Source organism: Dermacentor albipictus, chromosome 9 (assembly GCF_038994185.2).
Source record: "Dermacentor albipictus isolate Rhodes 1998 colony chromosome 9, USDA_Dalb.pri_finalv2, whole genome shotgun sequence".
Lineage (NCBI taxonomy): Eukaryota > Metazoa > Arthropoda > Arachnida > Ixodida > Ixodidae > Dermacentor > Dermacentor albipictus.
In genome coordinates this window covers 111,095,527-111,119,351 of record NC_091829.1, presented here as the reverse complement: position 1 = coordinate 111,119,351, position 23,825 = coordinate 111,095,527, and the positions used below count along the sequence as shown (strand labels likewise).

General features: G+C 47.7%; 1 protein-coding gene across 2 annotated transcripts in view; it reads right to left on the bottom strand.

Annotated features, from left to right (window-relative positions):
• Nucleotides 1–7,773: 7,773 nt before the first annotated feature.
• Nucleotides 7,774–23,825, bottom strand: part of LOC139049623 (zinc finger protein 418-like) — an 86,305-nt gene continuing 70,253 nt past the window's right edge. The window contains exons 1-2 of one of the 2 annotated variants that reach the window (XR_011508430.1): nt 12,952–13,222; nt 7,774–8,383 (exon numbers count right to left, since the gene is read on the bottom strand). The gene's annotated coding sequence lies outside the window, so the exon portion shown is untranslated. Of the gene's footprint in view, nt 8,384–12,951; nt 13,223–23,825 lie in introns of those variants that run through there. The other variant, XR_011508433.1, reaches the window with a different exon arrangement.

Below are 23,825 nucleotides of genomic sequence, written 5' to 3'. Positions count from 1 at the left end.
CTTCGAACGCGCTTGAAGAAAGTACTTACCCCTGCTCCGACTCGACTGCTCCAGGTCGCCGATGGTGGAACTCCGGCTGTGCTTGTAATGTGTACTGCTCGTGTCAGTGTCGCCGGTCGCCACACGTCCGTTTTGTTTAGTGTGCTTGAACATTGCCCTCATAATGTGATCCTCGGACTCGACTTTTTGTCTGCCCATTCTGCTCTGATTGACTGTTCCGCCGGTGTTGTACAACTTGACCTACCCCTACCTGTTCCCATTGACCTCCCGGCTCAAGCTCCAGCTCAGCTTTGTTCCGCGGATTTTATACGCCTGCCATCTCTTGCAGCAATCTTCATCCCTGTTTTAGCCAGCCCACCTGTACCTGACGGAGACTATGTCCTTACTCCCTCAACGTCAGTCCTGCTTTCTTACAATGTCTCCTTCCCACACACCATCGTTTCTGTTGTGGACAATCAGACATGTCTTCCCATCCTAAATTTCGGACAGTGCCCACAAGTAGTTCCTCGAGGCATGTCTCTTGCCACGTTGTCACCAACGCACGAGTGCCACATTTCTGCTCTATCTGTTGCGCCGTCTTCGACCAGTGCTCATTCTGCGCCTTCTGCATCAGTACCGACCGACGACTTTACAAAGATGATTGCACCGGACCTCTCAACCCAAGAGGCCGCACAGCTCCGTGGCCTCCTCGAGTCCTACTCCGACATTTTCGATCTGAACGATCGCCCTTTGCGTCAAACCACGGTCGTGACGCATCGGATAAATACCGGCGATGCAGCGCCTGTTCGCAGACGCCCATACCGGGTGTCGCCCTCTGAGCGACAAGTTATCCAGAGCGAGGTTGACAAGATGCTTGCCAAAGGGACAATTGAAAACTCTTCCAGCCCGTGGGCGTCCCCTGTTGTTCTCGTCAAAAAGAAGGATAACAGCTGGCGATTCTCCGTTGACTATCGTCATCTAAACACGATCACCAAGAAAGATGTATATCCACTTCCCCGCATTGACGATGCTCTGGATTGTCTCCATGGTGCCACTTATTTTTCATCTATAGACCTTCGCTCTGGATATTGGCAAATTGCCGTGGACGAAATGGACCGTGAAAAGACCGCATTCGTCACACAAGACGGCCTATATCAGTTCCGGGTAATGCCTTTTGGCTTGTGCAATGCCCCGGCGACCTTTGAACGGATGATGGACATGCTCTTGCGTGGTTTGAAATGGCCCATCTGTTTGTGCTACTTGGATGACGTCATCGTATTCTCTTCAACTTTTGCGACTCATCTTGAAAGACTTTCATCTGTTCTTTCTGTTTTTCGCACCACTGGCTTGCAGCTCAACTCGTCCAAGTGCCACTTCGGTCACCGCCAAATAACTATGCTCGGACACCTCGTCGATTCATCAGGCATTCGCCCCGACCCCGCTAAAGTTCACGCTCTGCAGAATTTCCCCGTACCAACTTGCGCCAAAGCTGTTCGCAGCTTTATTGGCCTATGCTCGTACTTCCGCAGGTTTGTGGAAAATTTCGCCCATGTTGCCCGTCCCCTGACTGACCTCCTGAAGAAAGACGTTCTTTTCTCTTGGGGCTCTGAACAAGCGTCTGCTTTCTCGCAGCTCATCACGCTGCTCACCACACCTCCTGTTCTCGCCCATTTTGACGCCTCCGCTCCGACAGAAATCCACACTGACGCTAGTGGCTACGGCATCGGCGCAGTTTTAGCTCAACGCCAATGTGGGCACGACCGCGTCATCGCCTACGCCAGCCGCCTCCTCTCTCCCGCAGAGCGCAATTACTCGATTACCGAGCGCGAGTGTCTCGCCCTCATTTGGGCGGTGGGCAAGTTCGGACCCTATATATATGGTCGGCCATTGACAGTTACAACCGACCACCACGCCCTTTGTTGGCTTTCCTCACTTAAGGATCCCACCGGACGCCTCGGTCGCTGGGCCCTACAGCTGCAGGAATACACATACACTGTGGTCTACAAGTCGGGTCGCCTACATCAGGACGCCGACTGCCTGTCTCGAAATCCCGTCGATGTACCAGACGGCTTAGTGGATGTCGCACCGATCTGCGTTCTTTCGCTCTCTGCCTTGCAAGACATTGGCGCTGAACAACGACGCGATGAGTCGTTACACCCAATTATCGAACGCCTGCTCTCTGATCCGTCTGAACCATCCCTTCACATGTTCGTGCTACAAAACGGCATCCTGTATCGCCGCAACATGCACCCCGACGGGCCCGAGCTCCTGACCGTCATTCCGTTTCATCTGCGACAGACTTTACTGCAGCAGCTGCACGACGTTCCCACCGCTGGACACCTTGGCGTTACGCGGACCTATGACCGAATTCGGCGACGGTTCTTCTGGCCCCGTCTCAACCGCTCCGTTCGCCGCTATGTTGCCGCGTGTGAGTCGTGTCAACGCCGGAAAAAACCAGCTGTGCCTCCTGCCGGACTGCTGCAGCCTTTGGATATACCGGCCGACCCTTTTTTTCGCGTTGGCCTTGATCTTCTCGGACCATTCCCTATGTTGAATGACGCAAATAGGTGGATTGCCGTCGCTACGGACTATACAACTCGCTATGCTATTACTAGAGCCCTACCGACCAGCTGCGCTACAGACGTCGCTGATTTCTTGCTTCACGACGTTATCTTGCACCACGGTGCACCTCGTCAACTTCTCACCGATCGCGGCAGATACTTTCTTTCCAAAAGTCATAGACGAGCTACTTCGATCCTGTGCTACTAAACACAAACTTACTACCGCTTACCACCCTCAAACTAACGGTCTTACCGAACGCCTGAACCGCACAATAAGTGACATGCTCGCAATGTATGTTTCCTCCAATCATCGCGACTGTGACATTGCTCTACCATTTGTCACGTTCGCTTACAATTCCTCGCGCCACGACACAGCGGGCTATTCCCCCTTCTATCTCGTTTTCGGCCGTGAGCCAACTTTGCCTTTCGAGACACTCCTCTCGACCACGCTCGATTCGCCGACAGAGTACACTCGGGATGTCATAACCACAGCGACCCAAGCACGCCACATTGCCCGCCTTCGTCTTTCTGCTTCACAGACACGCCAGAAGTGCCATTACGACCAGCGCCATCACGACGTGCATTATGAACGAGGTGCTCTTGTGCTAGTCTGGTATCCAACTCAGCATGTTGGTCTTTCGGAGAAATTCCTCTCGCGATACTATGGCCCTTACCGCATCCTTCGCCAGGTGACCCCTGTCACGTATGAAGTGTCTCCGCTGGATTCCACGGTGCCTTCACCTCTCTCTGACATCATCCACGTCAGCAGTCTCAAACCTTACCTTTCTCGGACAGATCAGCCGCACCAATCAGGTGCTTTTTCCGACGGGGGTGATGTCACAGTCGGTAATGTGTAAAGAAGACGACGCGGATGGTGGTCTTAGAGACGACGAAGAAGTTTTTAGGAGTATCGATGCTCTACGCTTGTTGGCTCAGCCATTAAAAGCCACTTGTAAATAGACGAACGCTTCTTCCTTCCCGTAACAATATGGACACTCCAAGCCCATTTCTGCCGTCGGTGTCGCTGCCACCGAGGGATCCCGTAGAAAGTCCAAGTGAGATAATATCGTCTCCGCACCCCCTACGCTGTATGTGCGGATGAAAGCGTACGAGAGGAGCAGACAATCATGGGTCAATCTCGCCCGCGAAAAAAGAGAATAAAGCGGGCAGCTGCCGTCGTGCGCGAGGCACCCAATGTTGTGAAGCACTGGAGGAAACAGAGGGGGAGGGAGGTGAGCGCAACGTGGGAGCCCACCTCCCTCCTAGTTTCTTCTTCACTGCTTTTAGCCTTCCTTCATTCCTGAGAGCATGTTCAATTCTATTCATGTTATACTTCCTTATGTCTTACGCTTGTTGATTAACTTGGAAATTTCTGTCAAGCCAATTCTAGCTGTAGGATTAGAGGCTTTCATACAGTGGCGTTTCTTGGTCAGATCTTTCGTCTCCTGCGATAGCTTACTGACATCGTGTCTAATGCAGTTAGCACTGACTTCTATTGCACACTCCTTAATGATGCCCATAAGATTGTCGTTCATTGCTTCAAAACTAAGGTCCACTTCCAGAGTTCAAGCAGAAGACCTGGTCTGTAGCTTGATCCGGAATTCCTCTATTTTCCCTCTTACCGCTTACTCATTGATCGGCTTCCTATGTACCACTTTCTTCTGTTCCCTCCGCAAGTCTAGGCTAATTCGAGTTGTTACCATCCTATGTTCACTGCAGCGAACCTTGCCGAGCACGTCCGCATCTTGTATGATGCCAGGGTTAGCACAGAGTATAAAGTCTATTTCATTTCTAGTCCCGCCATTCGGGCTCCTCCACGTCCGCTTTGGACTTTCCCGCTTGCGAAAGAAGGTATTCGTTATCCGCATATTATTCTGTTCTGCATACTCTACTAATAACCCTCCCCTGCTATTTCTAGAGCCTATGCCATATTCCCCCACTGACTCGTCTCGAGCCTGCTTCTTGCCTAGCCTGGCATTGAAGTCGCCCATCAGTATAGTGTATTTTGTTTTTAATTTACCTATCTCCGATTCCATGCCTTCATCGAAACTTCCGACTTCCTGGTCATCATGACTGGATGTAGAGGCGTAGACCTGTACGACCTTCAATTGGTACCTCTTATTAAGTTTCAGGACAAGAGCCGCCGCCCTCTCGTTAATACTGTAGAATTCCTGTATGTTACCAGCTATATCCTTATCAATCAGGAATCAGACTCCTAGTTCTCGTCTCTCCGCTGAGCCCCGGTAGCACAGGACGTGCCCGCCTTTTAGCACTATATATGTTTCTTTCAACGTCCTAAATTCACTGAGCTCTGTTATTTCCCATTTCATCGTCATCATCATCATCAGCCTGGTTACGCTCACTGCAGTCCAAAGGCCTCTCCCATACTTCTCCAACAACCCCGGTCATGTACTAATTGTGGCCATGTCGTCCCTGCAAACTTCTTTATCTCATCCGCCCACCTAGAGAGAGAGAGAGAGAGAGAACATTTATTGAAACATAAAATGAAATTCTCGCGGATCGAGGTCTTCTCTTCTTCACGCTGTCTTATCGTCGAAGGGAAGCCTCTTCAGCACGGGTGTTCCCTCAGTCCAGGGCTCCACTGAGTTTGGCCGCGTCCCTAGCGTGCTCCACTATCCTTCTTTGGACAGCGAGCTCGCAGCTGACGAGCCGGCTCTCCCAATGCTCCGCACTCGGGGGTTTATGATCGCGGAATGCGTCGTTTCGTTCGCACTCCCAAGTTATGTGATAGAGTGTGGGTGTAGCCCCGCACCAGGGGCAGGTGTCCCTATACTGCGTTGGGAACATCTCGTTGAATATGAAAAGGTTGGGGAAGGTGTTTGTCTGGAGCCTACGCCAGCCCGTTGCTTCCTCCTTTGTCAGTGCTTTATGGGGCGGTGGGTACTTGAATCTAGCCTCCCGGTAGTGTTGCAGTAATTCCGAATAACTCACTGAGGATCCCGGCGTAACTAGTGCGGTACTCCTGCTGCTGCCCAGCACGAAATCTATTAGCTCGAGCTAGACCATCCCCCGCCTCCTTACCCCTTATGCCCTCGTGTCCAGGTATCCACATCAGGTTGTGTTTGATTTTCGCCTCCTCCGAAGGATTGCCCCCTCTGAGGATCCTAAGGGCAGTTTTGCATATTCTGGCCCTCATGTAGTGTCGACAGGTCTCTTTCGAGTCCGTGAGAATGTTTAGCGATGTATTCTCCCTATATCCTTGCATCGCCGCCAGCGCCACGACGATTTCTTCGGCTTCAGCTACGCTCCATATCTCGGCCGAAACGCACGAAACAAGCTTTCCTCCTTGTTCATTACTACCGCGTTGGCCTTCGCCCACCTAACTTTCTGCCGCCCCCTGCTACGCTTCCCTTCCCTTGGAATCCAGTCCGTAACCCTTAGTGATCATCTGCCATAGGATTTCCCATTTACTGCCCTTTAATTCCTCTAATTGCACTGCTACACTTGCCTCACTAGATAACGTTCTAGCGTTAAACGCTGCCAGGATTAGATTCCAATGATGGCCTGTCCGGAACCGCCACCGAGCTCCTTGTCTGATTTCGCCGAGGGTATTACCTGCTTTATTTTTTTTATGCGAAGCTGTTTCCTTTGCCAACCTCGCCCGGTATCATGACCCAAAGCTGCAGCCTGCCTGTTCCCTTTCCCAATAGGCGGACCAATCACAACGCCTCAAGATGGCGCTCGCCTCAGCGCAACCGCGGAATGCACAGTAAAAGTATGCACAACTATCTGTGCTCAAAAATGCATTGACCCGGAATGGAGAAAGAGGTTGAGAAAGTTGGCAACCAAGTAACGGGTAATAAAAACTAAATGGACAAGCGGGAGTCATCGGAAAGGAAGGAAACAAAAAATATAATGGGGTTTTACTTGCCATAACCCCTATCTTATTATGAGGCCCGCCGTAATGAGGGATTCTGCAAATTGAGACCACCTGGGTTCCCTTAACGCGCACCTAAATCTAAGTACTAGGGTGTTGTCGCATTTCGCCCCCATCAAAATATGGCCGCCATGGACGCGATACGATCCCGGGAATGGAATGGGAATGGAATGAATGAAATTTGGAAGAAAAACCTGTTGGATAACAAAGGGTAGGGGCTTGCTATATTTGAGGCTCGATCTGGTTGCCTAGGAGCAAAAATATTCCGGAATAAATATTCGCAACAAGATGAGGCATGTGAATGCTGCAGCATAATTTGAGAGACCACTCGGCACCTCCTAATGGCATCAGAAAGGATTTGTCCAGTGAGACCCGGAGGTAACGTAAACCTTCCAAAAGCTCTTCAATTTAAAGTGGCTGGAAGCATCAACGGCTCAGCAATCGCGATAAGCAAGAGACGTTAAGAGTATTTGTGTATGAAAACAAGGAGAAAACTTGATACGACCTATTTCATTGCAAGTCTACGTAGCGATGCAAGGCAGATAGAGAAGCTTTGGTCGAAAAAAGAATTATCGAGATTTATATAGAAACACTGAAATTATAGCACGTACAGTACACCTGATCAGATCAAGCAGGCTAGGTGACTTACTCCACGCCATGGGGGATGCCAATACCGCATAATCATTAAAGCCCATTATATAGACGAAGCAAAGTTATCAGTCATCAATAACAACATGCCCCAGCCAAGCCGACTGGTAAAGCTCGTGCAACTGCTACAGAGACGAACGGGGGCATTTTTCGCAGAAACGATCCACAGAGCTCAAGATAACCAGTGTAATAAATTTATACGCAGGCATTTTTCTGGGAATGGCAGTAAAGCATCATCATTAAAGTTCATTTATTAGCTGCAGCCATGTTTACATGCACCAGCTAAGCAGACTGGTGCAGCTGTTATTCCGCTATGAGCATCAAGTTTTTCCTGGTAGTCTTCAGACAACCCGGAAAACAACGGGTTTACCGAAACCGTTGTTGACGGAATCTCCATTGAACAAATGCGTACAAACTTTAACCGTTCTGTTTGTAGAATGCAGGCCACTAAATCTATTGATAGCGTTACCAGCAAGGCTCGAGTATATTAGGCGGGCACTTTAATGAACTTCACTATTAAGAACTATGCTATCAATATCGGTACTATTATTTCATCGAAAAAGATATCTCGCTACCTTGTTCAATCCAGGAATATAAAGCTATTTAAACTATGGCTGGAGGATTGCGAAGAACGGATGCGCTCTTCGAAGAAAACCACATAGATGGCGCACAGTGCTGCTCGAGATATCCACTGTAAGAACTTTATTCGCAGGCATTCTTCAGCCCTAGTCAGAAGGAATAAGATTAGCCCAGTTTTGTTTGTCAAAGCGTTAGCTCACAGCTAGAATAGTTGAGGCCCAGACTGCAAGTTTTTCTGCAAAGGCACACGGCGGATCTTGGCGCCAGGGTGACATCCAGAGAAGTCGCTCCTCCCGGGTGAATATCCGGCTGTAGCGATGCCGAATCCACCGCCAGCTGCGACGGTGCTTCCCGACGTGCTCGACCAATTTCGTGTTAAGGAGACCCTTCGACGGCTTCTCAGTCCTGTGCCCCTACGTGGCATGAAAGCATGTGCCTCCTGCAGCCATCTTTGGTATAATATTTTCTGCCGCACACGCCGCACTCAAAGGACGGTTCGCCGTGCGTACCTAAATGCCTCGTTAGGTTCCAATTCTTCGCAAACAGTTTACCACACTCAGAGCAGTTGCGGTGTTTCCCAAGCCAGTGGTCAGCGGCGTGTTTTTGAAAGGCCTCCGCGTCGGTGAAACCGAACCCACACACGGGGCACTCTTGGATTCTGTTGGCAGCCTGGTTCTCTCGCTGGTGCCACGCTGCTTCTCTGGTTTCTTCGGGAACTCTGCGAGAGAACGGATCGGGAGGGCGCTTTATTAGTAAAAATTTGCCGTAAAGAGCGCGAATTAGGGATCGTGCATTTGGTTGCAAGAAAAACTGGACCTATCGAGTGCTACCGCCTTTGCAACGGACGCTTTTATTTTACAGTTCCTACGCTTTCCGATGATGGATTTGGCACCAAGGAACAATCGCCTTGTTCACCGAAACTTCATAATAGAGAATGTTTCAAAACCGCGCTCTCGCTTGGACCCATCGAGCCGTGTTGAACGATGCTAAAAAGCAACGAGGTGACAGAAACCTAGCGGTACGGCTGAAACATGTTGCACAGGGATAGGCGGGCTAGTTGGGGTTCGATATTGGAATGCATTATGTGACCGCGCAAACGACAACGGACGAAGAAGGAAACTCACAGGACAGGAGCGGAACTTCAACCTTCAAGGTTTAAATTCAAGGTTCAAGGTCCGCGCCTGTCATGTGTGTTTCCTTCTCCGTTCGTTTTCGTCTGCGCGGTTACACCATGCATTCCAGTATGGATGTAAGCCGTTCATTGTGTGTGCTGCATGACAGCGGAAACTGCGAAGCCCCGTAATTTACCTTATTGCCGTGTTGCCTTGACGGTGATGAAAGAAGCCCGTGCGCAAATCGACCAACCACAAAACAGACTCTTTGTGATGTGAACCGGTGCCCACAATAATAAGTTAGGGACGTGAAAACGCATAGATCACCAAAATGTGGTGTCGTGGTCAACGCGTCGGCTATTTATGCCGGTGCATGACTTACGGAAGGGTCCAACAAAATCGTTGGCGCTCGCGTGCTTTCCAGAATTCATGTCACCCATGCCGTCAGAACACACATAAACACTCACACACACCGGGTGGGAACTAAAAAACTCCCCATGCATGCAGGGGCACCGTTAGATAGTTTACGAGTACACGTTGAGCGAGTTCTACAACTTTGCTTTGCCATCAATCACTCAGCCTTGCGCTCTCCCCGCAAAAGAGCGGCCACTAAAGTCAACACGGGGGAAATGCATACGAAGTGTCTTTTGGAAGACTGGCGAAAATTGCTGGACATATAGCGTGCTCAAGATCAGTGCAATTTTTAAGAAACCGATGTACCGGCAACGGCAGACGTCGGGAAACAGGTTATGTGTTTTTTTTTTTCCATTCGCTTATTGGGTAAAACAAAAAAAAAACAATAAGAGCGGTTATGCTGCTACCGACAGTGGAATTTCTAGCTACTGGCGGCGTGATCTCTCAGCATAAGGCCACAAGAAAAATCCTTCTCCTAGATCATGACGCACGAGATACTGTCATGTTTTTGCTAGGAAACAAACTTTGCGCCTGATGAGCAAGAAACGACATGCGCATGAAACGTCAGCTGTTTCCGTCTTCTCGCGTCTTTGTTTATCATAATTATGTAGTGCTTACGTGCTGAAACGGCGACGTGAATATAGGCCACGCCGTAGTGGGGGACACCAGATTAATTTTGACATCCTGGAGTCATGAACTCCAGGATGTACACAGGAGCCTGTACTCCAGGACCCTGTACACAGTGCACGGGAGTTTTTGCATTACGCCTATGTCGAATTGTGACCACCGCCGCCGGTATTCGAACCCGAGTCCCCGCACTTAGCAGTGCAAAGCCAGAGCCAACAGGACAAGACATCTGCCTTTCCGATATTTCCGCACCCCTGAACATATTAGGTTCAAGAAAATGTCGATTTGAAGCAACGCGTCTGGAAAACCAGTGCCGTACACGTCCAGACCTTTAGAGAGGTACTGACACGATCTGTTCGACAGTTCATTTTCTTGCTTTGAATGTCCTAGAGCTTGACAGTTTTGTCATGGCTCTAGAAGATACCCTTGTCGCCATTTTTATTAGGATTCAGAGGTCTAGCATTTTCATTCAGCGCAACAAATACACACTCAAAAATACAATGTCAGTACCCCTTTAAAGCAAGTATCATCAACGGGTATCATACGTTCATCATGAAATCATACCTTTAGCCTTTATTTCTGTCACTAGCGTAGCTAAACCATAAACATCACGTGGGGTAGCAATTCTGCGGGTGCTGCCCTTTTAAGCAGACTGTAGCAATCGAACAAGCCACAGCCACTTTTGCTTTTACTGCGGTGCTCAATAAAACTGCACAGGCATTCTGCTTGCAAATATTAAAGAGATAAAATTGATTTGTATTTGCATACAGGCGGAAATCATTCGCCCGCTGCGTAGCCATAGATAGACCAAGCTATGCTAGACATTATCGGGAACACTTGCCGCACACTCAGAGGAAGACCGGTAAAAAGGCAATGGTCACAAACTGCTGCTCGATAGCCCTGACCACACGTGGGCTTGCGGACGCGCGCAAGCTCGCGTAAACGCACCCATGCATGCGCCTTGGTTCGGCGTGGTTCGTACGCGTCGAAACGCGGCGTGACCTCGAGGAACAGCTTCTCTGTCATCGCGCGCTTGGGTTGCCTCTCGTCGGCGCGCCTGGCTACGCAGCTATGGCGCGGAACGTTCAACTCTCAGTGAAGCATAAAATAGCCTTGTCACCATTTTTATTATGATGTAGAAGTCTAGAATTTCCATTCACCGCAACAATACACACTCCGAAATGTGTCACTAACCAACTCAGGCAAATATCATCGACGGGCATCATACATTCGTGACGAAATCATAAATTTAGCCTGTCTCTTTCGTGAATGTAACTGAACCAGAAACGTAACATGGGGCAGTAGATGTGCGGATGCGCGCTGCCATTATAAGCATTCTGGAGCAATCGAATAAGCCACAGCCAATGACTTTACCTTTGACTTCGATGCTGATTAAAACTGCACAGGGGTTACGCTTGCAAAGCTTAAAGAGACAAACTTCTCTTGTATTCATATACAGGGGAAAATCTTTCGCCCGCTGCGTAGGCATTAACATACCAAGCTGTGCTAGAAATAATCCGGAACATTTTGCCGCACGCTCAGAGGAAGACCGGTAAACAATCACAAACTGCTGTTCTTAAGATTACTAAGCCTGTCATGTACCGGCTGTCTGGCTATAAATCACATAAATAAAACAATCACTTATGTCACATAGCATAGCTTAATTCCTTAAGCTCGGTTACTCATAGAGGCAAGCATCATTTGCACGAGAAATCAAAATGTATATACGACTTATTAAGGAAAACCTTCCAATTAACTTGTTAATTATTTGACGGCACGTACTGCAGTGCACGAATTGTATCCGGTGAGTTGTCAAGGCGTATCAACTTCGAGCGAATGTTCAGACTGTCACCAGATCCGAGATAATGGTTTGCGAAACTGCCGATCAAATACATCTTTGTCCCAGTTACGTTTGTGCTTCATTGACTAACAATCCTCCTCAGAAAAGTAAACGGAACAGCCGCGAGTTTCTGCCGCAAGTCTGACGCTGCATACCTCAACTGCAGTGCAATGTGTGATGTGTGATGGCATATCAGAACGGCCATCCTTTCGATTTATATAATCAAACCACTTGCAACTGACCAATATTTTTGCAATCCAGAAAAATTTCGATCTAATGTAGCCCCCAGAATAGCGTAATATATAGACTCTCATGCGCGCGAATATTTCGTCTGCCCGTGTGAATGCGCACCAATGGGGCGGCAAATAATGACTAAGCCTTTTTTTTCTGATGAAGCAAACATGCACAGGGCACCAGCGACCTTGTTCTATGCTTTATGAAGCTAAGCTTTCACGACTCGGCAATAAAACTGCACCTTTTGCAAAGGTTTTTGCAGCGTAACATTTGTGCACCTGCTTGACAAAAAGAGCAGGACACGAAAAACCCAACCACCCGACACGTAGATTACATTGTAACCGAGATTGGCAAACATTACAGCGCGCCTTACCTGCGATCAGACAAATGTAATATCGCTCGCCGTGGAGGCGTAGTGAATTTGGTGCTGCGCTGCTAAGCCAGATGGGGCGTTATCAAATACTGGCTGCTGCGGCCGAATTTCGATGGGGGCCGGATAAAACCCGTGTTCCATGGGGTTCACGTTAAGAAGCCCTTGTGGTCAAAAGTGATGCTGAGTCTCCCACTACGACGTGCCTCATTATCATTTCCTGGGTTTGGCACGTAAACCTCCTGAGTTTACCTTAAGTGTAGGTTTGGTATAGCCCTACCTGGTGGACTGGCCCACCATACTTCTCAATTGTCAAATTGACCGGGTAAGCGCATGAACCCATACCGCGTAGAAAGCTTCGTTTCAATAAAAGAATAAAACACTCTAGAGCCTGTAGGTAAATCCTCTAGTACCTATAGGCAGGGCGTTTTCGTTGACTGAGAAATTTAGTAGGTGCTAGAGCAGGTATAACGGTCTATGTGCTGGGGCTACGTGCAACCAAATTCCACATTGCAAATGTATCTTGCGTGAGCCGTATTTACCGAGACAGCAGCAGCCACGTTAAGCAAAGCGCATAAGATCTCGTCTAGAAAGGTTTACCGTAAAAGAAGCTAAATGTTTGGCAATCTGCATGTAACACATCCTATAGGTTTGACATTATTCGAAGTAAATCTTCAATGGAAGCTCACCTGCCAAAGTCCAGATCAGTGGCTGCACTGATTGCACGCGGGTCCACGTTGCAACTGCCACCCGACATCGTCAAGTAGGGTCGAACTGTTTCTTTTTCGGCCATAGTCGCCCGTCCCGTACGCACCGTGGAGCGGGTGACTTCCTAGGACAGGATATTGCAGGCTTGGTTACACTTCACGCAATCTACGAGGGGCGTCACAAGACAAATTCCTGCACCCTCTACCCAAACTAGCGCCTAGTGTGCAGACATGTACTGCGCATGCGCGGCCTCTCTAGCTTGCGCGCCTAACACGACAAGTGTCTTGCTTTATCAGAAGGTGATAAAACGCAGTTTGGCACGTGTTCGCAGATCCCACAAAATTTTCATCCCGACCTGTATACCCATGTGTCATAGTGCTCGAGGGTAGCATGCCGTGGTGGCTGATGAAAGGCTAGGAGACCTCGTGCACAAGCTGCACCTTTTTGTCACGTAATACATATGCAAATGGAACGCACATCCTCGAATTAAAGTGAGACGAAGCATTTGGAAAGCGTTAATAAACACTCTATAGCCAACCATGATGCCTACACTTTTACTTTTTTTCGTCCTCTGCAACATGGTATTTATGCAGTATTTATTCTTGTCTGCCACAGAGGTTACCGCATTATTCTCTTGCCATTTCTTTACTTAGGCACCACACCGCTCCCAAGCTATGCCGAAATGAAAACTGCGAATAAGGCCGATGCCGAGTGCGAGACGTCTCAGTGATGTCACAATGACGAAGGTAATGTATAATTCTTGTCGAGAGAAGAATGGTTATAACACGTGTATGCGCCGAAAAGTACGACCAGTATCATTCAGCGTTTTAGTAATCGGCACCTCTTGTGTCCCGATCGCAGATGGCCATTCTGGAGGATTCGCCATAAACAGGCATACACCCAGTCGCTAAACCTACGAAAATAATGTATATCATAGAGTATGTTTACTCTAATTCACTTCTGTATTAACAGATGGGTGCCCCATAGAGATGCTTGTGAGCCGACGTATACAGGCTGTCCCACATAAGTTGAGCCAGGAATTTCAATATGAAAGGTGCGTCGTAAGCGAATTGAACCGAAGGCATACAGTTAGCAATAGCCTATAGTAACTCACACAATTTTTCCCCATAACTCAATAATCAGGTTGTGTTACCCAACTTTTTGATTTCTTCGCTGAAGACAGCAATTATGATAAAGAGGTACCTACAGCATCTTCAAAAACCCCCGATCGAGTTGTTTCCTTTGCGATGCGTCTCACGTAGTCCTAATTCCCGGGTTGCAAAAGAAAGCCCGTGAAATATGAAATAAGTCACGTGACGGAGCGCTTGTGCACTGGTACCGTGCTGCTCTCAAGCGTGCGTTCGGGGAACAACTCGGTGGTAAGGCAGAAGGCCCGCCGCAAGACAGTAAAATGCCCCCAACACTCACGCTGCAGAACGCCCTGAAGCCGACAAACACCGATACCGAAGAAATTGTGAACGCCGAGACCGATGTTTTCGTGGATGGGCAGCCGATGACAGCGTTAGTCGACACTGATGCCGACTTCTCTATAATGATTGAAGAACTCGTTCTCCGCATGAATAAAATAAAGAATTCATGGACTCACATAACGACGACAGGCAGAAAATTACTTATGCCTACCGGCAGATCTACTGCTAGAAATAACATCGGCGATTCTTGTTTCATGGCCGCTTTGAGTCTCATGAAAATTTTCTTATTGGAATTGATTTCCTAAAAGAATATGATCGTAATTATAATCCCGGAACGCGTGGTGACGCTTTACAAGAGCACTGGTAGTCCATTGCTTGTCGCCACCACACAGCTCCTTTCGTCTAAGAGAAGACGAAGTCGTCATCCCAGCTCGATCATGTACCATTCTTTCTGCAGCATGTCACGCACATTTTTATTATGAAGGAGTTGCCGACCAACAACCACATTGTTGTTTACTCATGGTATCCCAGTCACACGAGCAACCGTGAATGTCACTAACAGGCGCATGAACCTGTTGCCAAGAAACTTTACCACAGAGTGACGGCACAGTGCATAGTGCACGGTTGTGGCTTATTTTGACGGGGTTGGGGATGTTTTTACGTTCAAGACGGCTGCCGTGAATGCACAAAGGCTGCTGTTCTCTACTCAAGAAGCGCCTACGCAGTGCCCAGCTCCTGTACTGGTCGTCAGCACTGCTTTGTCGCAGCGTGAATGAGAACGGATTCTTCCGCTATTGGCCAAGTTCAACGACTTCTTTGCGCCGACGTCCAGCGTCGGTCGGACGCCTCCAATAAAGCACCGAATACTAACAGAGCATACGGCTAGACCGATTCGCCAAATCCTTATGGTGTGGCTCCCAGAGAATGTGAAGCCATACAAGTTACAACAATGCTTCAAGACGAAGTGATCCAACCATCAACGAGTTTCTGCCCATCTCCTGTAGTTCTAGTCAAGGAAAAAGACGGCAGCCTGCGTTTCTGTGTGGACTACCGAAAACAAAATCAAGTGACAAAGAAGGACGTGCACCTGCTTCCCTGTATAGACGACAGGCTTCGACACGCACGTTACTTCTATTCAATGGATTTGAAAAGCAGATATTCGAAAATGGAAGTAGACCGGCGAGACCTTGAAAAAAATTGTTTTATGATGCCAAGCGGCCTACACAAATTGAAGGTCTTGCCGTTCGGCTTGTGTTCGGCCCCTGATACGTTCCAATGCCTCATCACTGTGCTTTCAGGTCTGAAAAGGAAAAACTGCTTAGTAAAGTAGTCATCGTGTTCGCCGCTACGGTTCAAAAACACCTCGAACTGCTTCAAGTGGTTCTGCAGTCCGGTCTCACCACGAAGCCGGAGAAGTGCGCCTTTGGCTTCGTGAAACTACAGCGTGTTGGTCACGTCGTCAGCCATGCAAGTGTCCGCCAGGATCCTGAAAAAATTGCCGCCGTCACAGAGTTTCCCACACCATCCGATAAAGAGACTGTCAGGCGTTGCGTCAGCCTCGGTGCCTATTACCGCGGTTTAGTGCGGACTTTCCTTGCATTGCATCGCCGTTCACTCGCCTCACGAAAGGCGAGGTTGCTTTTGTATGGGTTGACGAAGAGGAAGGTACAGTCAACGAATTGCGGCAATGTCTCCAGACACCTCGAGTGCTTGCTCCATTTGATGAGGCCGCTCCTACATTGATCCAAACTGATGTCAGCAATCTTTGCTTGGGAGCGGCACTTGTGCAGCGGCAGAAGGACAAGTAAAGGGTGCGTGTCTATGCAAGTAGAACACTCTCACGCAGATAGGCTAATAACTCTACTACCGAGAAAGAATGCCTCGCCGTGGTATCGGCGGTTATGAAATTTCGCCCATATTTGTATGGCCGCCACTTCATAGGTATTAGCGAGCACCATTCAGTCTGTTGGTTGACAAACCTTAAAGATCCTTCGGGACGATTAGCGCGTTCGAGCCTACAAGAGTTTGACCTGACTGTCATGTGAGAGTCACGGAAACGACATGCATACGCTTACTGCATGTCCCGATTGCCGATAGAGTCGCCTGCTCCACCCTAAGAAGACTCAGCATTTCTTTGGGTTCTGGACACATCCGCCCTCGCGCAACAACAACGGGACGACCCTGAGTTGATTGACCTAATCAGTTACTTAGGGGAAGTTCTGTGAAGCCACCTACAGTTTTCGCAAAAGGACTGTTATAGTTTTCTTTACAGGAGGAAGTCCATTACAAAAGAAACCTTTCTTAGAGTTGGTCCCCCTATATGCCAGTCATTCCTACAGCTCTTCGTACGGAAGTACTTCAAACCTCTCACAATGAGGTGACTTCTGGTTACTTAGGCGAGACGTAAACATTGGCCAGAGTGCAGTAAAGGTACTACCAGCCGATACTTACCACCACCGTCAAACATCACGTTCGCACTTGTCTCGACTACCTCGGCGACCGAGCTCGGGTTTGGACACCCATGCGGAAACGAGGCCTCTCCGAGAAACTGTTACGGCGAAACTTCGGACCATATCGAGTATTGCTGTGACTCGGTGATGTCAAGCACGAGGTGATTGCTGATTGTCCCAATGCGACACCACACGCGCCATCCTCAACATGCGCACGTTGTCCGCATGAAGCCGAATGTGAGCAAATGCCAGCGATCCTTTCTTGATCAGGTAAGATTTCTGGTCTCTTATCGGGGCGATGCTGTCTTAGAGAGGGACAATTGGCGCGTGTATTCTGCGCAGACAACAACGACGATGGGGGCATTAAAGGACTCCGTCTGGTGCGTCAGTGAGATTGGGCGACGACGAACAAGACAGGTCTCTGTTCTGTTTGTTTATGAAAAAGTTGGCCGCATGTTCTTGAAGAACGTCTCCCTGTCATCTGTCCGCGTTGTACCGCGACAATTATTTACAGTAATATATATATATATATATATATATATATATATATATATATATCATCAGCCTGGTTACGCCCACTGCAGGGCAAAGGCCTCTCCCATATTTCTCCAACAACCCCGGTCATGTACTAATTGCGGCCATGCCGTCCCTGCAAACTTCTTAATCTCATCCGCCCACCTCACTTTCAACCGCCCCCTGCTACGCTTCCCTTCCCTTGGAATCCAGTCCGTAACCCTTAATGACCATCGGTTATCTTCCCTCCTCATTGCATGTCCTGCCCATGCCCAATTCTTTTTCTTGATTTCAACTAAGCTGTCATTAACTCGCGTTTGTTCCATCACCCAATCTGCTATTTTCTTATCCCTCAACGTTACACCTATCATTCTTCTTTCCATAGCTCGTTGCGTCGTCCTCAATTTGAGTAGAACCCTTTTCGTAATCCTCCAGGTTTCTGCCCCGTAGGTGAGTACTGGTAAGATACAGCTATTATACACTTTTCTCTTGGGGGATAATGGCAACCTGCTGTTCATGATCTGAGAATGCCTGCCAAACGCACCCCAGCCCATTCTTATTCTTCTGATTATTTCCATCACATGATCCGGATCTGCAGTCACTACCTGCCCTAAGTAGATGTATTCCCTTACGACTTCCAGTGCCTCGCTGCCTATTGTAAATTGCTGTTCTCTTCCGAGACTGTTATACATTACTTTAGTTTTCTGCTGATTATTTTTAGACCCACACTTCTGCTTTTCCTCTCCAGGTCAGTGAGCATGCATTGCAGTTGGTCCCCTGAGTTACTAAGCAAGGCAATATCATCAGCGAATCGCAAGTTATTAAGGTATTCTCCATTAACATTTATCCCCATTTCTTCCCAATCCAGGCCTCTGAATACCTCCTGTAAACACGCTGTGAATAGCATTGGAGAGATCGTATCTCCCTGCCTGACGCCTTTCTTTATTGGGATTTTGTTGCTTTCTTTATGGAGGACTACGGTGGCTGTGGAGCCGCTATAGATATCTTTCAGTATTTTTACATACGGCTCGTCTACACCCTGATTCCGTAATGCCTCCATGACAGCTGAGGTTTCGACAGAATCAAATGCTTTCTCGTAATCAATGAAAGCTACATATAAGGGTTGGTTATATTCCGCACATTTCTCTATCACCTGATTGAGAGTGTGAATATGATCTATTGTTGAGTAGCCTTTACGGAATCCTGCCTGGTCCTTTGCTTGACAGAAGTCTAAGGTGTTCTTGATTCTATTTGCGATTACCTTAGTAAATAGTTTGCAGTCAACGGACAGTAAGCTAATCTGTCTATAATTTTTCAAGTCTTTGGCGTCCTCTTTCTTATGGATTAGGATTATGTTAGCGTTTTTCCAAGATTCCGGTACACTCGACGTTATGAGGCATTGCGTATACAGGGTGGCCAGTTTCTCTAGAACAATCTGCCCACCATCCTTAACAAATCTGCTGTTACCTGATCCTCCCCAGCTGCCTTCCCCCTTTGCATATCTCCCAAGGCTTTCTTTACTTCTTCCGGCGTTACCTGTGGGATTTCGAATTCCTCTAGACTATTTTCTCGTCCATTATCTTCGTGGGTGTCACTGGTACTGTATAAATCTCTATAGAACTCCTAAGCCACTTGAACTATCTCACCCATATTAGCAATGATATTGTCGGCTTTGTCTTTTAACGCATACCTCTGATTCTTGCCAATTCCTAGTTTCTTCTTCACTGTTTTTAGGCTTCCTCCGTTCCTGAGAGCATGTACAATTCTATCCATATTATACTTCCTTATGTCAGCTGTCTTACGCTTGTTGATTAACTTCGAAAGTTCTGCCAGCTCTATTCTAGCTGTAGGGTTAGAGGCTTTCATACATTGGCGTTTCTTGATCAGAACCTTCGTCTCCTGCGATAGTTTACTGGTATCCTGCCTAACGGAGTTACCACCGACTTCCATTGCACACTCCTTAATGATGCCCACAAGATTGTCGTTCATTGCTTCAACGCTAAGGTCCTCTTCCTGAGCTAAAGCCGAATACCTGTTCTGTAGCTTGATCTGCAATTCCTCTATTTTCCCTCTTACCGCTAACTCATTGATCGGCTTCTTATGTACCAGTTTTTTCCGTCCCCTTCTCAGGTCTAGGCTAATTCGAGTTCTTACCATCCTGTGGTCACTGCAGCGCACCTTGCCGAGCACGTCCACATCTTGTATGATGCCAGGGTTAGCGCAGAGTATGAAGTCTATTTCATTTTTAGTCTCGCCGTTCGGGCTCCTCCACGTCCAGTTTCGGCTATCCCGCTTGCGGAAGAAGGTATTCATTATCCTCATATTATTCTGTTCCGCAAACTCTACTAATAACTCTCCCCTGATATTCCTAGAGCCTATGCCGTATTCCCCCACTGACTTGTCGCCAGCCTGCTTCTTGCCTACCCTGGCATTGAAGTCGCCCATCAGTATAGTGTATTTTGTTTTCACCCTACCCATCGCCGATTCCACGTCTTCATAGAAGCTTTCGACTTCCTGGTCATCAAGACTGGATGTAGGGGCGTAGACCTGTACAGTCTTCATTTTGTAGCTCTTATTAAGTTTCACAACAAGACCTGCCACCCTCTCGTTAATGCTATAGAATTCCTGTATGCTACCTGCTATATTCTTATTAATCAGGAATCCGACGCCCAGTTCTCTTTTCTCCGCTAAGCCCCGGTAGCACAGGACGTGCCCGCTTTTTAGCACTGTATATGCTTTCTTTGGCGTCCTAACTTCACTGAGCCCTATTATATCCCATATACAGCCCTCTAATTCCCCCAATAGCAACGTCGTTTTTGCCGCAGGCGTCACGAGAACGTGATCTTTTTTCGGGTGAAGGCAACTGTCAATAAACCCACATATACTACCTGAAGGCATCAATGTTGCCGGATTCGAGACCCTCGTTATGTAATAAACGAGAAGAAAGGGGGTGCCTTCACAACATTGATGCCTTCAGGTAGCATATGTGTGTTTATTGACCAGTTGCCTTCACCCGAAAAAAGATCACGTTCTCGTGACGCCTGCGGCAAAAACGACGTTCCACGTCCGCCGCCAAGGTCTGTGAGTGGGGGCGCTGGCTAACACTCCCAGGGCTCTACTAGTACACATAAATACCCAAGAAAGTGGATGGGGAAACGCCGCCTCGGTAGCTCAATTGGTAGAGCATCGCACGCGACATGCGAAGGTTGTGGGTTCGGTTCCCACCTGCGGCAAGTTGTTTTTTCATCCACTTTAATTTCTAATAATTTATCATTACTTTATTTCATTTATTAAGCACATGCAATTTCCCCTATGTTGTACTTGGTGTCAGTGTTTGTTGGCTTCTCATTATATGACTAATAAATATCGGGTCCCTCGGTTAACCCCCTTTCTTCTCGTTTATTACATAACGAGGGTCTCGAATCCGGCAACATTGATGCCTTCAGGTAGCATATGTGGGTTTATTGACCAGTTGCCTTCACCCGAAAAAAGATCACGTTCTCGTGACGCCTGCGGCAAAAACGACGTTCCACGTCCGCCGCCAAGGTCTGTGAGTGGGGGCGCTGGCTAACACTCCCAGGGTTCTGCTAGTACACATAAATACCCAAGAAAGTGGATGTGGAAACGCCGCCGCGGTAGCTCAATTGGTAGAGCATCGCACGCGACATGCGAAGATTGTGGGTTCGGCTCCCACCTGCGGCAAGTTGTTTTTTCATCCACTTTAATTTCCATTAATTTATCATTACTTTATTTCATTTATTAAGCACATGCAATTTCCCTTATGCTGTACTTGGTGTCAGTGTTTGTTGGCTTCTCATTATATGACTAATAAATATCGGGTCCCTCGGTTAACCCCCTTTCTTCTCGTTTATCTATCTATATATATATATATATATATATATATATATATATATATATATATATATATATATATATATACACGCACCGAAGCGAATAGGTTGTCGGAACGACTTTATCAATCAGGATAGAACGACTATAAAGGCCGCATCATTTATTTATTTATTTATCTTGAAATACTGCAAGTCAACGATTTGGCTTGAGCTGGAGGGGCGTCGGGTAATATTGACAAGTATAGAACGATACAGTTAGAAATTCGACACTATATAAACAGTGTTCGCCAACTTAGCAATGTCCACCGTTCGTGGTCATTTGAACCCTTGGCACTTTTATTGGGCGCGCATAATAAGCTTACTCGCCAAACTTACGACACACACAACTGCATCGACTAAACCCTTCCCTGCAACTCCGACCTCAACTCGGACTTCCTCGACGTGAAGCTACGTTTCTCTCCCGCCTTTGATTAGGAGTTGCCTTCACAAAGGCATACTCTACGTTAATTGGAGTGACTGACAGTGCAGCATGCGACGTCTGTGGCACGGAAGAAAACATCGACCACCTGCTGTGCCACTATCCGCGACACACCCCTGAGAGACAAGAACTGGCCAAAGCTTTCCAAAAACTGGACAATCGGCTGCTTTCTGTGCAGGTGCTGCTGGAACACCGCCTCCATCGCCCGTCGGCCCATTAAGCGGTGAAGGCGCTTTTGTGCTCCTTAGGTACGACGGGCTTGTGCGACCATCTGTGACTATTAATGCCATTCCTCTGAGACCACACACGTCAGTGAACTCACCGCAATTTTCTCCTTTCCTTCCCTACTCTCTCAACCTGTTATCTTTGTTTTCCCTTTTCCCATTCCCCCGGTGTAGGGTAGCCAACCGGACTTTATTCTGGTTAACCTCCCTGCCTTCTACTTATCTCTTTTCCTTCTCCGCGTATGCTTCGTGTATCTCTTCACAAATATACTCGACCACATAGTCACCGACAGCGCAGACGACAGAGAAGCAACTAAGCCTAACCAGGGAGTGCACGCAAGGGAAGCTTCACTTCAATCATGCGCGCCACCTATACCATCGTCAAACTGACGATGATCTCTACGTAAGGCATGCCAAGTATTCAGCAGTTTTCAAATAATGTGTAATTAGCTCATTCATCTTTTTGTTATTGAGGACGATTGATAAATCGCGACACCAGAGCATTACGCTAAAGCTTAGGATGAAAATGACCGCGAAAGCTAAAGATTGCTGCGTTTGTCACCACCGTGTATCCAAATGAATTTATCGAAAACTCTTATTTCTCTAGCGCCCTACCGCAGCTTTAGCGTAATTTCAAAGAAAAAAGATCAACAAGAAAGGTAAGACAAGAGAAATTAAAAGTACAGAAACAGCGATAACTATCACCATAATTTCACTGAATGCAAACAGGACGCGAACAATGAGAATAAGGAAGATTAGGATATGTATTAAAATCCCCTGTACAACTGGCTGGCGACAAATTGTCACCTATTCTGCTTTATTTTTTCGTGTTTTATTACATTCATCGGCATCAACCCTTTCGTCAATTTGATGTCGATCCTTCATTCGTATTGAAAACCTCTATCCCACTATTATACCAATATTAATACGCGTCCAATGACTGCTATTCCCTCAATTCCTTCCCTGCTTTTTTTTTATTTTTGCAATACATATTTACACAATCACCTGCTATTAAACGGTACCAAGAAAAACCCTAATGAGCTCCATACACGGTCACATTTTACGAGCCATGAGGGCTCTTTTATATATTTATTAGTGCAGCCTAGATTCGAAACTCTGAAAGGGCCCTATGGACAAGAACTTGCATACTCCCAGAATCGCAGCTTACTGTACCTGTTCTCATAATCCTTACTTATACCCTTCTTCGTCTTTTCTCCGGTTCAATTGCTTTGGAGCAGAGTAGAAGGCTAAAGAATATCACCTCAGGTGAAGCTCTCTGCTTAGTGGAAATATTTTCCACATTTACCCGGTACTTCTTTCCTTCAGAAATACTCGGACATGCCTCTGCACGTTTAGTATGGTTGTATGGATGGATGGTTGCATGGATGGATGGATGGATGGTTGTATGGATCCATCCATCCATCCATCCATCCATCAATCCATCCATCCATCCATCCATCCATCCACCGTCCGTCCGTCCGTCCGTCCGTCCGTCCGTCCGTCCATCCATCCATCCATCCATCTGGATGGATGGATGGATGGATGGATGGATGGATGGATGGATGGATGGATGGATGGATGGACGGACGGACGGACGGACGGACGGACGGACGGACGGACGGACGGACGGACGGATGCTATGACCGTTCGTTTGAAACGGAGGGGTGGGGGGTGGGGGGTAAATTACACCACCGAGTTCTTTTTCTGATTTCACCGAGTCTATTACCGACTTAATTTTTTTTTATGCGGACCTTCTTTCTTTACCAACCTCACCCGGTTTTGTGACCGCGGTTGCAGAGTGGGTGTTCCCTTTCCCAATAGGCGGACCAATCACAGCACCTCTAAATGGCGCTGGCCACTGCGCATCCGCGGAGTGCACTGTAAAAGAATGCGCAACTATCAGTAATTA